A 15,384-nucleotide genomic window follows, 5' to 3' on the forward strand; every position below is an offset into this window, starting at 1 on the left:
ATAGTGCATGGATGTTCTTTTTATAATATCCACAATTTGTGTTATATTGGCATTTTTTTATTTATTGGTTCATTTAAAAAAAAAAATTTGCACCATGACTAGGAAAGGTTGTTTGCATTGGGTCGTACAGGTAAATGCTGTGCTCGACTTCATTCGCACCGTGATAATGGGCCGTCAGCCTGAATTACTCACGTCGTCCACCAGATGGCCGACAAAGCAGTAAACTGTAACTTGACTATTAAAACTCACGACCCCCCCTTTGGCCAAATTGAAGACGTGGCCCGCGGGACGTAGTTTGCACACGCCTGCTTTACATTTTAGTCGACACTGACTGTCATTTGAAGGAAATGAGTCTGTATGTGCCCACTTAGGGACGGATACTGCTCAGACTTTGTACGCCAGTAACACAACACAACACCTGTCAAGTGTGGGAATGATGACCTTTGAAGTGAAAAGCCATTACAGCCAAAAGCCAGATCAAAACATCTGACACAAACAAATACGAGGCGCATGTCCACGTCCTCAAAGGATGGCAGGGAAAGAGACGAAGTTGTGCGAGGGCGCCCGGTAGGCGTGTCCCTAATGATGCCATCTCTCAGACGCCCACCTTTGTTGGGCTTTGGAGTGCAGCCGCCTAACGAGCAGCAGGCACGGGTCACACATGCCAGCTCATCACCATACCCAAACACGTGTGTGTGCGCGTGTGTGTGTGTGTGCGTGTGCGCGCGCGTGTGTGTGTGTGTGTGTGTGTGTGTGTGTGTGTGTGCTCATCTATCAGTTTGTCTGACAGCATGTACACACGTCCCGCTCAAGGCAAATCTTGTCTGGTCCCGCCACAAACACAATCCCCCCCCCCCTCCACACACACACACACACACTCCAGCTGACAGGCCCGTCAGTAATGAGGAGGCAGGAATCAGACGTCCAAAAAGCCGCAGCACGGCTCTCTGATAGGAGGCAAGGAAAGGAAGAAAGGTGAGGGAGAGATGGAGCGTGTCCTCATATTCTGACACATTGTGTCCAACATTGACATTGTTACTGCAATTAGTCCTAGCCTTGGTACTTCTCCTACCCCCACACACACACACACACACACACACACACACACACACACACACACACACACACACACACACACACACACACACATTCTTGTATGTGTTACCTTCTTGAGACATGAGAAAAATGCCTCCTTCTTTAGGACCAGCCTTTCTAGATATATAAAGAAGTGTATTTACAACATGAATAATATATACATACTATGCAAATATTGAAAAGCTTGTTGTGAAAAATTAGTTGGAATTCAACAAAGAAAATTAGTTGGAACACAAAGAAAAAGGTCACAATTTCACAAGAAAAAGGTCACAATTTCACAAGAAAAAGGTCACAATTTCACAAGAAAAACGTATAATGTTGGTAGTATTATAACAAAAGTCGTCATTTTACTCAACGCAAGTCAAAATTTGACAACAAAAACTGAACTTGTGTGCAATATTATGATAAAAGTTTGAATTTTACTCAATAACAGTCGCAGTTTTACAAGAAAAAGCTTAAAATATTGGCAATTTTATGAAAAGAGTCGTCATTTTACGCGACAAAAGTCACAATTTTATAAGAAAACTTTTACATTTTGGCAATATTATAATAATAATCTGAATTTTACTTGGCAAAATTTTGACCAAAAGTCATAATTTTACTCAAAAAAAAGTTATAATTTTACATACAAAAAAGTTATAATTTTACAAGAACATTTTGCAATATTACAGAAAGAGAAAGAATATGAGAAATTGTTCCCAATTTCATAAGAAAAAAGTTGCCACATTGTGAGAAAATAACTAAACTAAATAACTTTAGTTAATTAATTAATTAATTAATTTATTTATTTTTGTAATTAGTTTTTAATCTTCAAGTTTTTACAGCATGTCTCTATATACATATTTAATTATTTTCTTTATTAATTTTGGCCAAAAAATGGCTGCATTTCAGTTTCTTACACACACGTGTTATTTCATATGTTGACCTGAGGAGGACCACTTTTAAAAGTGACACACAGTCAATGTGAAAAAAGTTTTTGAGTTCACACACACACACACACACACACACACACACACACACACACACACACACACACACACACACACACACACACGCACACACACTTGTATTTGTTACCTTCTTGAGACATGAGAAAAATGCCTCCCTCTTTAGAAACAGCCTTTCTAGATATATAAAGAAGTGTATTTAAAACATTAATAATATATACATACTATGTAAATATAAAAAAGCTTGTTGTGAAAAATTAGTTGGAATTTCACAAGGAAAAGGTCACAATTTCACAAGAAAAACTTATAATGTTGGCAGTATTATAATAAAAGTCGTCATTTTACTCAACGCAAGTCAAATTTGACTACAAAAACTGAACTTGTGTGCAATATTATGATAAAAGTTTGAATTTTACTCAATAACAGTCGCAGTTTTACAAGAAAAAGCTTAAAATATTGGCAATTTTATGAAAAGAGTCGTCATTTTACGCGACAAAAGTCACAATTTTATAAGAAAACTTTTAAATTTCGGCAATATTATAATAATAATCTGAATTTTACTTGGCAAAATTATGACCAAAAGTCATACTTTTACTCAAAAAATGTCACTATTTTACAAGAACAACAAAACAATTGGTAATATTGTAGTAAAATTCAGAGTTTTATATAACAAATGTCGCCATTTTGCATGAAAAAGTGATAATTTTACATAAAGAAAAATTATAATTTTACATACATTTTTTAAAATAATTTTACATAATTTTTAAAAAATAATTTTACATACAAAAAGTTATAATTTTACATACAAAAAAGTTATAATTTTACAAGAACATTTTGCAATATTACAGAAACAAAAAGAATATGAGAAATTGTTCCCAATTTCATAAGAAAAAAGTTGACACATTGTGAGAAAATAACTGAACTAAATAACTTTAGTTAATTAATTAATTTGTTTTTTTAAATTAGTTTTTAATCTTCATTATTTACTTCAGGTTTTTACAGCATGTCTCTATATACATATTTAATTATTTTCTTTATTAATTTTGGCCAAAAAATGGCTGCATTTCAATTTCTTACACACACTTGTTATTTCATATGTTGACCAGAGGGGGAGCATTTTTAAAAGCGACACACAGTCAATGTGAAAAAAGTTTTCGAGTTCACACACACACACACACACACACACACACACACACACACACACACACACACACACACACACGCACACACACTTGTATTTTCTACCTTCTTGAGACATGAGAAAAATGCCTCCCTCTTTAGAAACAGCCTTTCTAGATATATAAAGAAGTGTATTTAAAACATTAATAATATATACATACTATGCAAATATAAAAAAGCTTGTTGTGAAAAATGAGTTGGAATTTCACAAGAAAAAGGTCACAATTTCACAAGAAAAACTTAGAATGTTGGCAGTATTATAACAAAAGTCGTCATTTTACTCAACGCAAGTCAAAATTTGACAACAAGAACTGAACTTGTGTGCAATATTATGATAAAAGTTGGAATTGTACTCAATAACAGTCGCAGTTTTACAAGAAAAAGCTTAAAATATTGGCAATTTTATGAAAAGAGTCATCATTTTACGCGACAAAAGTCACAATTTTATAAGAAAACTTAAAAATTTCGGCAATATTATAATAATAATCTGAATTTTACTTGGCAAAATTATGACCAAAAGTCATAATTTTACTCAAAAATTTCACTATTTTACAACAACAAAACAATTGGCAATATTGTGATAAACGTCAGAGTTTTATATGACGAATGTCGCCATTTTGCATTATAAAGTGATCATTTTACATAAAGAAAAATTATAATTTTACATAACATTTTTTATAATTTTACATACAAAAAGTTATAATTTTGCATACAAAAAAGTTATAATTTTACGAGAACATTTTGCAATATTACAGAAACAGAAAGAATATGAAATTTTTTTCCCAATTTCATAAGAAAAAAGTTGACACATTGTGAGAAAAAGACTGAATAACTGAACTAAATTACTTTAGTTAATTAATTAATTAATTTTTTTGTAATTAGTTTTTAATCTTCATTATTTACTTCAGGTTTTTACAGCATGTCTCTATATACATATTTAATTATTTTATTTATTAATTTTGGCCAAAAAATGGCTGCATTTCAATTTCTTACACACACTTGTTATTTCATATGTTGACCAGAGGGGGAGCATTTTTAAAAGCGACACACAGTCAATGTGAAAAAAGTTTTCGAGTTCACACACACACACACACACACACACACACACACACACACACACACACACACACACACACACACACTTGTATTTGTTACCTTCTTGAGACCTGAGAAAAATGCCTCCCTCTTTAGAAACAGCCTTTCTAGATATATAAAGAAGTGTATTTAAAACATTAATAATATATACATACTATGTAAATATAAAAAAGCTTGTGAAAAATGAGTTGGAATTTCACAAGAAAAAGGTCACAATTTCACAAGAAAAACTATAATGTTGGCAGTATTATAATAAAAGTCGTCATTTTATTCAACGCGAGTCAAAATTTGACAACAAAAACTGAACTTGTGTGCAATATTATGATAAAAGTTGGAATTTTACTCGATAACAGTCGCAGTTTTACAAGAAAAAGCTTAAAATATTGGCAATTTTATGAAAAGAGTCGTCATTTTACGCGACAAAAGTCACAATTTTATAAGAAAACTTAAAAATTTCGGCAATATTATAATAATAATCTGAATTTTACTTGGCAAAATTATGACCAAAAGTCATAATTTTACTCAAAAATTTCACTATTTTACAACAACAAAACAATTGGCAATATTGTGATAAACGTCAGAGTTTTATATGACAAATGTCGCCATTTTGCATTATAAAGTGATCATTTTACATAAAGAAAAATTATAATTTTACATAACATTTTTCATAATTTTACATACAAAAAGTTATAATTTTGCATACAAAAAAGTTATAATTTTACGAGAACATTTTGCAATATTACAGAAACAGAAAGAATATGAAAAAAAATTCCCAATTTCATAAGAAAAAAGTTGACACATTGTGAGAAAAAGACTGAATAACTGAACTAAATTACTTTAGTTAATTAATTAATTTTTTTGTAATTAGTTTTTAATCTACATTATTTACTTCAAGTTTTTACAGCATGTCTCTATATACATATTTAATTATTTTCTTTATTAATTTTGGCCAAAAAATGGCTGCATTTCAGTTTCTTACACACACTTGTTATTTCATATGTTGACCAGAGGGGGAGCATTTTTAAAAGCGACACACAGTCAATGTGAAAAAAGTTTTCGAGTTCACACACACACACACACACACACACACACACACACACACACACACACACACACACACACACACACACACACGCACACATTCTTGTATGTGTTACCTTCTTGAGACCTGAGAAAAATGCCTCCCTCTTTAGGACCAGCCTTTCTAGATATATAAAGAAGTGTATTTACAACATTAATGATATATACATACTATGCAAATATAAAAAAGCTTGCTGTGAAAAATTAGTTGGAATTCCACAAAGAAAAAGGTCACAATTTCACAAGAAAAAGGTCACAATTTTACAAAAAAAAGGTCACAATTTCACAAGAAAAACTTATAATGTTGGCAGTATTATAACAAAAGTCGTCATTTTACTCAACGCAAGTCAAAATTTGACAACAAAAACTGAACTTGTGTGCAATATTATGATAAAAGTTTGAATTTTACTCAATAACAGTCGCTTAAAATATTGGCAATTTTATGAAAAGAGTCGTCATTTTACGCGACAAAAGTCACAATTTTATAAGAAAACTTAAAAATTTCGGCAATATTATAATAATAATCTGAATTTTACTTGGCAAAATTATGACCAAAAGTCATAATTTTACTTAAAATTTCACTATTTTACAAGAACAACAAATCAATTGGCAATATTGTGATAAACGTCAGAGTTTTATATGACAAATGTTGCCATTTTGCATGAAGAAGTGATAATTTTACATAAAGAAAAATTATAATTTTACATAATTTTTTTTAATTATTTTACATAATTTTTTTAAATAATTTTACATACAAAAAGTTAATATTTTACATACAAAAAAGTTATAATTTTACAAGAACAGAAAGTTGACACATTGTGAGAAAATAACTGAACTAAATAACTTTAGTTAATTAATTTATTTATTTTTTTAAATTAGTTTTTAATCTTCATTATTTACTTCAGGTTTTTACAGCATGTCTCTATATACATATTTAATTATTTTCTTTATTAATTTTGGCCAAAAAATGGCTGCATTTCAGTTTCTTACACACACTTGTTATTTCATATGTTGACCTGAGGGGGAGCACTTTTAAAAGCGACACACAGTCAATGTGAAAAAAGTTTTCCAGTTCACACACACACACACACACACACACACACACACACACACACACACACACACACACACACACACACACACACACACTTGTATTTGTTACCTTCTTGAGACATGAGAAAAATGCCTCCCTCTTTGGACCAGCCTTTCTAGATATATAAAGAAGTGTATTTACAACATTAATAATATATACATACTATGCAAATATTAAAAAGCTTGTTGTGAAAAATGAGTTGGAATTTCACAAGAAAAAGGTCACAATTTCACAAGAAAAACTTATAATGTTGGCAGTATTATAATAAAAGTCGTCATTTTACTCAACGCAAGTCAAATTTGACAACAAAAACTGAACTTGTGTGCAATATAATGATAAAAGTTGGAATTTTACTCAATAACAGTCGCAGTTTTACAAGAAAAAGCTTAAAATATTGGCAATTTTATGGAAAGAGTCATCATTTTACGCGACAAAAGTCACAGTTTTATAAGAAAACTTTAAAATTTCGGCAATATTATAATAATAATCTGAATTTTACTTGGCAAAATTATGACCAAAAGTCATAATTTTACTTAAAATGTCACTATTTTACAAGAACAACAAAACAATTGGCAATATTGTGATAAACGTCAGAGTTTTATATGACACATGTTGCCAGTTTGCATGAAAAAGTGATAATTTTACATGAAGAAAAATTATAATTTTACATACATTTTTTTAATAATTTTACATAATTTTTTTTATAATTTTACATACAAAAAGTTATAATTTTACATACAAAAAAGTTATAATTTTACAAGAACATTTTGCAATATTACAGAAACAAAAAGAATATGAGAAATTGTTCCCAATTTCATAAGAAAAAAGTTGACACATTGTGAGAAAAAGACTGAATAACTGAACTAAATTACTTTAGTTAATTAATTAATATTTTTGTAATTAGTTTTTAATCTTCATTATTTACTTCAGGTTTTTACAGCATGTCTCTATATACATATTTAATTATTTTCTTTATTAATTTTGGCCAAAAAATGGCTGCATTTCAATTTCTTACACACACTTGTTATTTCATATGTTGACCAGAGGGGGAGCATTTTTAAAAGCGACACACAGTCAATGTGAAATTTTTTTTCGAGTTCACACACACACACACACACACACACACACACACACACACACACACACACACACACACACACACACACACACACACTTGTATTTTGTACCATCTGGCCCCGATGCAAGATGGCGCCAGTATGTGCTTTGGCCTGCCGTCTCTCGCTGTCAGCTCTGTTCGTTTTTGTGTTTTTTGCGTCTATTTTCGTCTCTGTCAGCTCACTGCTTGTGTATGACCGCCAAACACTGTTGGATCTTTGCCCCTCTCCCACTGATATGATCAACTTCGACGTTGGTTTTTCGACGTCCCAGTCAGCTTTTTCACCTGGCCGGATTCCTGCCTTCCTTTCCCGCCCCCTGGCTCCTCTCCCCCGGCGGAAGCGTCTCCGGCGCCGCGGTAAACGTGGCGGCCAGCTGGTGAAAGTTAGGGCACTCCTGGCCCGGCTTCCCGTGGCTCCCCGAAGGAGGAATGGTGCGGTATCCGGTCTCCTCCTGCACCCACGCTCGCTCGATCCGATCGGCTCCTGGCTGGTTCCTATCGTTGGTTTGGAGGAAGAAGCTTGCCGTCGTCGCTCCTGCTGTCCCCGCCCCCGGAGGCGCGGGGTGGATCACCGCCACCTGCGGGCTGTGTGTCGGGCCCCACCCGGATTAATTGCGGCCTTGGACGTGCTGGCCCCCGCCAGGTTCGGTCTTGTGAACGCAAGATCTTTGACAAACAAAACTTTTATCCTGAAGGATTTCTTCACTTCCCGCGGACTGGACTTCCTCTGTGTGACGGAGACATGGCTGAGAGCCGGTGAGTCCGCCCCTCTTAATGAACTTCTGCCTCCGGAGTGTTCCTACTTTAATTCCCCACGGCCGTCCGGTCGAAAAGGAGGAGGATTAGCAGTCGTTTTTAAAAATGACTTTAAATGCCGTCAGATCCGCCTACAATCCTCCTTTTCAAGCTTCGAACTGTGCATGTTTGAACTGGGTCTTTCTGATGTCGTCCTGTGTGCCGTCATCTATCGACCACCCAAGTACCACAAAGACTTTATAACTGACTTTTCTGAATTTCTGGCTGAAATCCTGCCCAAATATGATCGTGTCCTTATTGTGGGTGATTTTAATATTCACACCTGCTGTCCAGATGAGCCGCTTTCCAGGAGTTTCCTGAATATAATCGACTCATTTAACTTTGTACAGTCTGTGTGTGGTTCTACACATGAACGCGGGCATACACTCGATTTAGTGCTCTCGTATGGTTTGTGTGTTTTTAATTTGGACATTTGCGACGCTGTGTTCTCTGATCACATGCCGATCTTGTTTGATATTCCCACGCAGTGTCCAGTTAAATTGTGCGCACCGCCCCAACGCTCTCGCATGTTTAATTCTTCGTCTCCTGCTCGGTTCTCCTCTATTTTTTCGACTCTTTGTGATGATAATTCTGCAGCATCTGTGTGTCTGAATACTGAAGAGTTGGTTTCTGGGTTCAACTCTATCTGTTCACAAACACTGGACACGATCGCGCCTTTCAAATGCCGCCGCGCTAAAGCCACGCCTCAACCCTGGTTGAATGACGTCACTCGGGCTGCCAGGCGCGTATGTAGAAGAGCAGAGAGAAAATGGAAAAAAGACAGGCTGCATGTGTCCTTTGCCATTTTTAAAGAAAGCCTGTTTTCCTTTCAGATGACTGTAAAAGCAGAAATGAATATATATCTATCTCAGATTATATCTTCTAACTGTAACAACCCCAGAGTTCTGTTTAAAACTATTAACACTGTCATTGATGCTCCCAAATCTGCTGGTTTTGATGCTTCTTTTGAATTCTGTGAAAATTGTCTCCATTTTTTCACTGACAAAATTGTGTCAACTAGAGCCAGTCTATCTCAGCCTTCATATGACCCTTCTGTTCCCCTGCATTTCTCTTCTGTTTTCCATCAGTTTGAGCCGGTGTCCTTTTCTTTTTTAAGTGACACAGTTAGTCATATGAAGCCCTCTGGTTCTCCTGCAGATGCCCTCCCACCTCGCCTGTTTAAGGAGGTACTTGCTACTATTGGATCAAGTGTCCTTATCATTATCAATAGTAGCCTCTCTTCTGGAATAGTTCCAGTAGAGTTTAAACATGCAGTGGTACGACCTCTACTTAAAAAACCCAGCCTCGACCCCTCTCTCCTCTCTAACTTCAGACCTATCTCTAATCTTCCATACATTTCCAAAATATTAGAGAAGGTTGTCTACAGTCAGTTGCTGCCCTTCTTAGAGGATAATGGTATCACTGAGCTGTTCCAGTCCGGTTTTAAAGCCCTCCACAGCACAGAGTCAGCGCTTCTAAAAGTTTTTAACGATATCCTCCTGTCCACTGATTCTGGTAAATATGTTGTCCTGGTGCTTTTAGATCTGTCTGCTGCGTTCGACACCGTCGACCACGCCACCTTAATCACTCGTCTTGAGAACTGTGTGGGCATTAAGGGCGCCGCCCTTAACTGGTTCCGGTCGTACCTAACCGACAGGAGTTTTTGTGTAAAAGTAGACAGTTTTATGTCGTCCACAGCTCCTTTACCACATGGGGTCCCCCAGGGCTCAATCCTTGCCCCAATTTTATTTGCGCTTTACCTTCTCCCCCTTGGTTCTATTTTTAGGAAGTACAGTATTGCATTTCATTTTTATGCCGATGATTGCCAGATTTATTTTCCCATGGCACAAAATAACACGGTTCAACATCTTATTGACTGCCTGCACGACATCAAAGTCTGGCTTTCAGCTAACTTCCTGAGCCTAAATGAAGACAAAACAGAAGTTATGTTGTTCGGTCCAAGTCGCTCTCCCTCCCCCAACGTTGACATCGGCACTCTGACCCCGTATCTCAGCGACTCTGTCACAAACCTGGGGGTAAAGTTTGACTCAGATTTTAAATTCGAAAAACAAATCAGCAGCGTCGTTCAAAAAAGCTTTTATCAATTACGCCAAATAGCGAAAGTGAAACCGCTTCTATCAAGACATGATCTTGAGAAATTAATCCACGCTTTTATCTCGACTCGTCTTGATTATTGTAATGCCCTGTATGTTGGCATTAGCCAGGCCTCCCTCGCCCGCCTGCAGCTCGTGCAGAACTCTGCTGCTCGTCTGCTAACACAGACCCGCAGACGTGAGCACATCACCCCTATTTTAGCGTCCCTTCACTGGCTCCCTGTGCGTTACCGAATACATTTTAAACTCCTTTTATTTGTTTTTAAATGTCTAAACAACCTCGCGCCAACCTATCTCTCCGACCTCCTTCAGCCTTACTGCCCCACCCGATCCTTAAGATCAGCCGATCAGCTGCTGTTGACGGTCCCTGACACAAGGCTGAAGCTTAGAGGTGACAGAGCTTTCGCCGTTGCTGCTCCCAAGCTCTGGAACGACCTACCCCTGAGTGTTAGACAAGCCTCCTCTCTTCCTGTTTTTAAATCTCTCTTAAAAACATATTTTTATTCCATGGCTTTTAACACTGAGTGATATCCATCCTGCAATGGCGCCCCATAATACACCTGCTGTGATCCTGTTTTTATGTTTTTATGTTTTTATTAATTCTATTTTAATTATTTATTTTTTATCATGTTCTGTTTGTGTTGTGTTGTGTTTGCTCGATACTCGTTTTATCTTTTAACCTGTCCATTGTACAGCACTTTGGCTACCCCTGTGGTAAATTTTAAATGTGCTTTATAAATAAAGTTGATTTGATTTGATTTGACTTCTTGAGACCTGAGAAAAATGCCTCCCTCTTTAGAAACAGCCTTTCTAGATATATAAAGAAGTGTATTTACAACATTAATAATATATACATACTATGTAAATATAAAAAAGCTTGTTGTGAAAAATTAGTTGGAATTTTACAAGAAAAAGGTCACAATTTCACAAGAAAAACTTATAATGTTGGCAGTATTATAATAAAAGTCCTCATTTTACTCAACACGAGTCAACATTTAACAAGAAAAACTGAACATTTGTGCAATATTATGATAAAAGTTGGAATTTTACTCATTAACAGTCGCAGTTTTACAAGAAAAAGCTTACAATTTTGTCAATTTTATGAAAATAGTCTTCATTTTATAAGAAAACTTTAAAATTTTGGCAATATTATAATAATAATCTGGATGTCACTATTTTAAAAGGACAACAAAACAATTGGCAATATTGTAATACAAGTCAGAGTTTTATATGACAAATGTCGCCATTTTGCATTAAAAAGTTATAATTTTACATTAAAAAAAGTTCTAGTTTTACGAGAACATTTTGCAATATTACAGAAACAGAAAGAATATGAGAAATTGTTCCCAATTTCATAAGAAAAAAGTTGACACATTGTGAGAAAAAAACTGAATAACTGAACTAAATAACTTTAGTTAATTAATTAATGATCTAATTTTTTTTGTAATTAGTTTTTAATCTTCATTATTTACTTCAGGTTTTTACAGCATGTCTCTATATACATATTTAATTATTTTCTTTTATTAATTTTGGCCAAAAAATGGCTGCATTTCAATTTCTTACACACACTTGTTATTTCATATGTTGACCAGAGGGGGAGCATTTTTAAAAGCGACACACAGTCAATGTGAAAAAAGTCAAATTTGACAACAAAAACTGAACTTGTGTGCAATATTATGATAAAAGTTTGAATTTTACTCAATAACAGTCGCTTAAAATATTGGCAATTTTATGAAAAGACTCGTCATTTTACGCGACAAAAGTCACAATTTTATAAGAAAACTTTTAAATTTTGGCAATATTATAATAATAATCTGAATTTTACTTGGCAAAATTATGACCAAAAGTCATAATTTTACTTAAAATGTCACTATTTTACAAGAACAATAAAACAATTGGCAATATTGTGATAAACGTCAGTTTTATATGACACATGTTGCCATTTTGCATGAAAAAGTGATAATTTTACATAAAGAAAAATTATAATTTTACATACATTTTTTTTTATAATTTTACATAATTTTTTAAAATAATTTTACATACAAAAAGTTATAATTTTACATACAAAAAAGTTATAATTTTACAAGAACATTTTGCAATATTACAGAAACAAAAAGAATATGAGAAATTGTTCCCAATTTCATAAGAAAAAAGTTAACACATTGTGAGAAAAAGACTGAATAACTGAACTAAATAACTTTAGTGAATTAATTAATTTATTTTTTTCTTTATTAATTTTGGCCAAAAAATGGCTGCATTTCAATTTCTTACACACACTTGTTATTTCATATGTTGACCAGAGGGGGACCATTTTTAAAAGCGACACACACACACACACACACACACACACACACACACACACACACACACACACACACACACACACTTGTATGTGTTACCTTCTTGAGACATGAGAAAAATGCCTCCCTCTTTAGAAACAGCCTTTCTAGATATATAAAGAAGTGTATTTACAACATTAATAATATATACATACTATGCAAATATTAAAAAGCTTGTTGTGAAAAATGAGTTGGAATTTCACAAGAAAAAGGTCACAATTTCACAAGAAAAACTTATAATGTTGGCAGTATTATAATAAAAGTCGTCATTTTACTCAACGCAAGTCAAAATTTGACAACAAAAACTGAACTTGTGTGCAATATTATGATAAAAGTTTGAATTTTACTCAATAACAGTCGCAGTTTTACAAGAAAAAGCTTAAAATATTGGCAATTTTATGAAAAGAGTCGTAATTTTACGCGACAAAAGTCACAATTTTATAAGAAAACTTTTAAATTTTGGCTATATTATAATAATAATCTGAATTTTACTTGGCAAAATTATGACCAAAAGTCATAATTTTACTTAAAATGTCACTATTTTACAAGAACAACAAAACAATTGGCAATATTGTGATAAACGTCAGAGTTTTATATGACACATGTTGCCATTTTGCATGAAAAAGTGATAATTTTACATAAAGAAAAATTATAATTTTACATACATTTTTTTTATAATTTTACATAATTTTTTAAAATAATTTTACATACAAAAAGTTATTAATTTTACATACAAAAAAGTTATAATTTTACAAGAACATTTTGCAATATTACAGAAACAGAAAGAATATGAGAAATTGTTCCCAATTTCATAAGAAAAAAGTTGACACATTGTGAGAAAATAACTCAACTAAATAACTTTAGTTAATTAATTAATTTATTTTTTTAAATTAGTTTTTAATCTTCATTATTTACTTCAGGTTTTTACAGCATGTCTCTATATACATATTTAATTATTTTCTTTATTAATTTTGGCCAAAAAATGGCTGCATTTCAATTTCTTACACACACTTGTTATTTCATATGTTGACCAGAGGGGGAGCATTTTTAAAAGCGACACACAGTCAATGTGAAAAAAGTTTTCGAGTTCACACACACACACACACACACACACACACACACACACACACACACACACACACACACACACACACACGCACACACACACACACACACACACACACACACACACACACACACTTGTATTTGTTACCTTCTTGAGACATGAGAAAAATGCCTCCCTCTTTAGGACCAGCCTTTCTAGATATATAAAGAAGTGTATTTAAAACATTAATAATATATACATACTATGTAAATATAAAAAAGCTTGTTGTGAAAAATGAGTTGGAATTTCACAAGAAAAAGGTCACAATTTCACAAGAAAAACTTATAACGTTGGTAGTATTATAATAAAAGTCGTCATTTTACTCAACGCAAGTCAAAATTTGACAACAAAAACTGAACTTGTGTGCAATATTATGATAAAAGTTTGAATTGTACTCAATAACAGTCGCAGTTTTACAAGAAAAAGCTTAAAATATTGGCAATTTTATGAAAAGAGTCGTCATTTTACGCGACAAAAGTCACAATTTTATAAGAAAACTTAAAAATGTCGGCAATATTATAATAATAATCTGAATTTTACTTGGCAAAATTATGACCAAAAGTCATAATTTTACTCAAAAATGTCACTATTTTACAACAACAAAACAATTGGCAATATTGTGATAAACGTCAGAGTTTTATATGACAAATGTCGCCACTTTGCATTATAAAGTGATCATTTTACATAAAGAAAAATTATAATTTTACATAACATTTTTTATAATTTTACATACAAAAAGTTATAATTTTGCATACAAAAAAGTTATAATTTTACGAGAACATTTTGCAATATTACAGAAACAGAAAGAATATGATTTTTTTTTCCCAATTTCATAAGAAAAAAGTTGACACATTGTGAGAAAAAGACTGAATAACTGAACTAAATTACTTTAGTTAATTAATTAATTTTTTTGTAATTAGTTTTTAATCTTCATTATTTACTTCAGGTTTTTACAGCATGTCTCTATATACATATTTAATTATTTTCTTTATTAATTTTGGCCAAAAAATGGCTGCATTTCAATTTCTTACACACACTTGTTATTTCATATGTTGACCAGAGGGGGAGCATTTTTAAAAGCGACACACAGTCAATGTGAAAAAAGTTTTCGAGTTCACACACACACACACACACACACACACACACACACACACACACACACACACACACACACACACACACACACACACACACTCAGAGATGGCTCATTAAACATGCTGTGTATCGCCTTATGGAGAGAGTGGGTATGTGTGTGTGTGTGTGTGTGTGTGTGTGTGTGTGTGTGTGTGTGTGTGTGTGTGTGTGTGTGTGTGTGTGTGTGCGTGTGTGTGCAACATCTGTACTCCTTGAAGCGACTGCATTTCCTCAAAGTTCCACAATAAAACATGTAGATTTGACAGTAAAACTGGTAGCCCAGTGGCTAGT

At 33.6% G+C, this 15,384-nt stretch overlaps 1 protein-coding gene across 2 annotated transcripts in view; it reads left to right on the plus strand.

The window, feature by feature from the left end:
- The window catches only part of ttll7 (tubulin tyrosine ligase-like family, member 7), a 271,036-nt gene that overhangs the window by 213,317 nt on the left and 42,335 nt on the right, over positions 1-15,384 (plus strand). The window lies entirely within an intron of this gene.

Source organism: Nerophis lumbriciformis, linkage group LG14 (assembly GCF_033978685.3).
Source record: "Nerophis lumbriciformis linkage group LG14, RoL_Nlum_v2.1, whole genome shotgun sequence".
Taxonomy (NCBI): Eukaryota; Metazoa; Chordata; class Actinopteri; order Syngnathiformes; family Syngnathidae; genus Nerophis; species Nerophis lumbriciformis.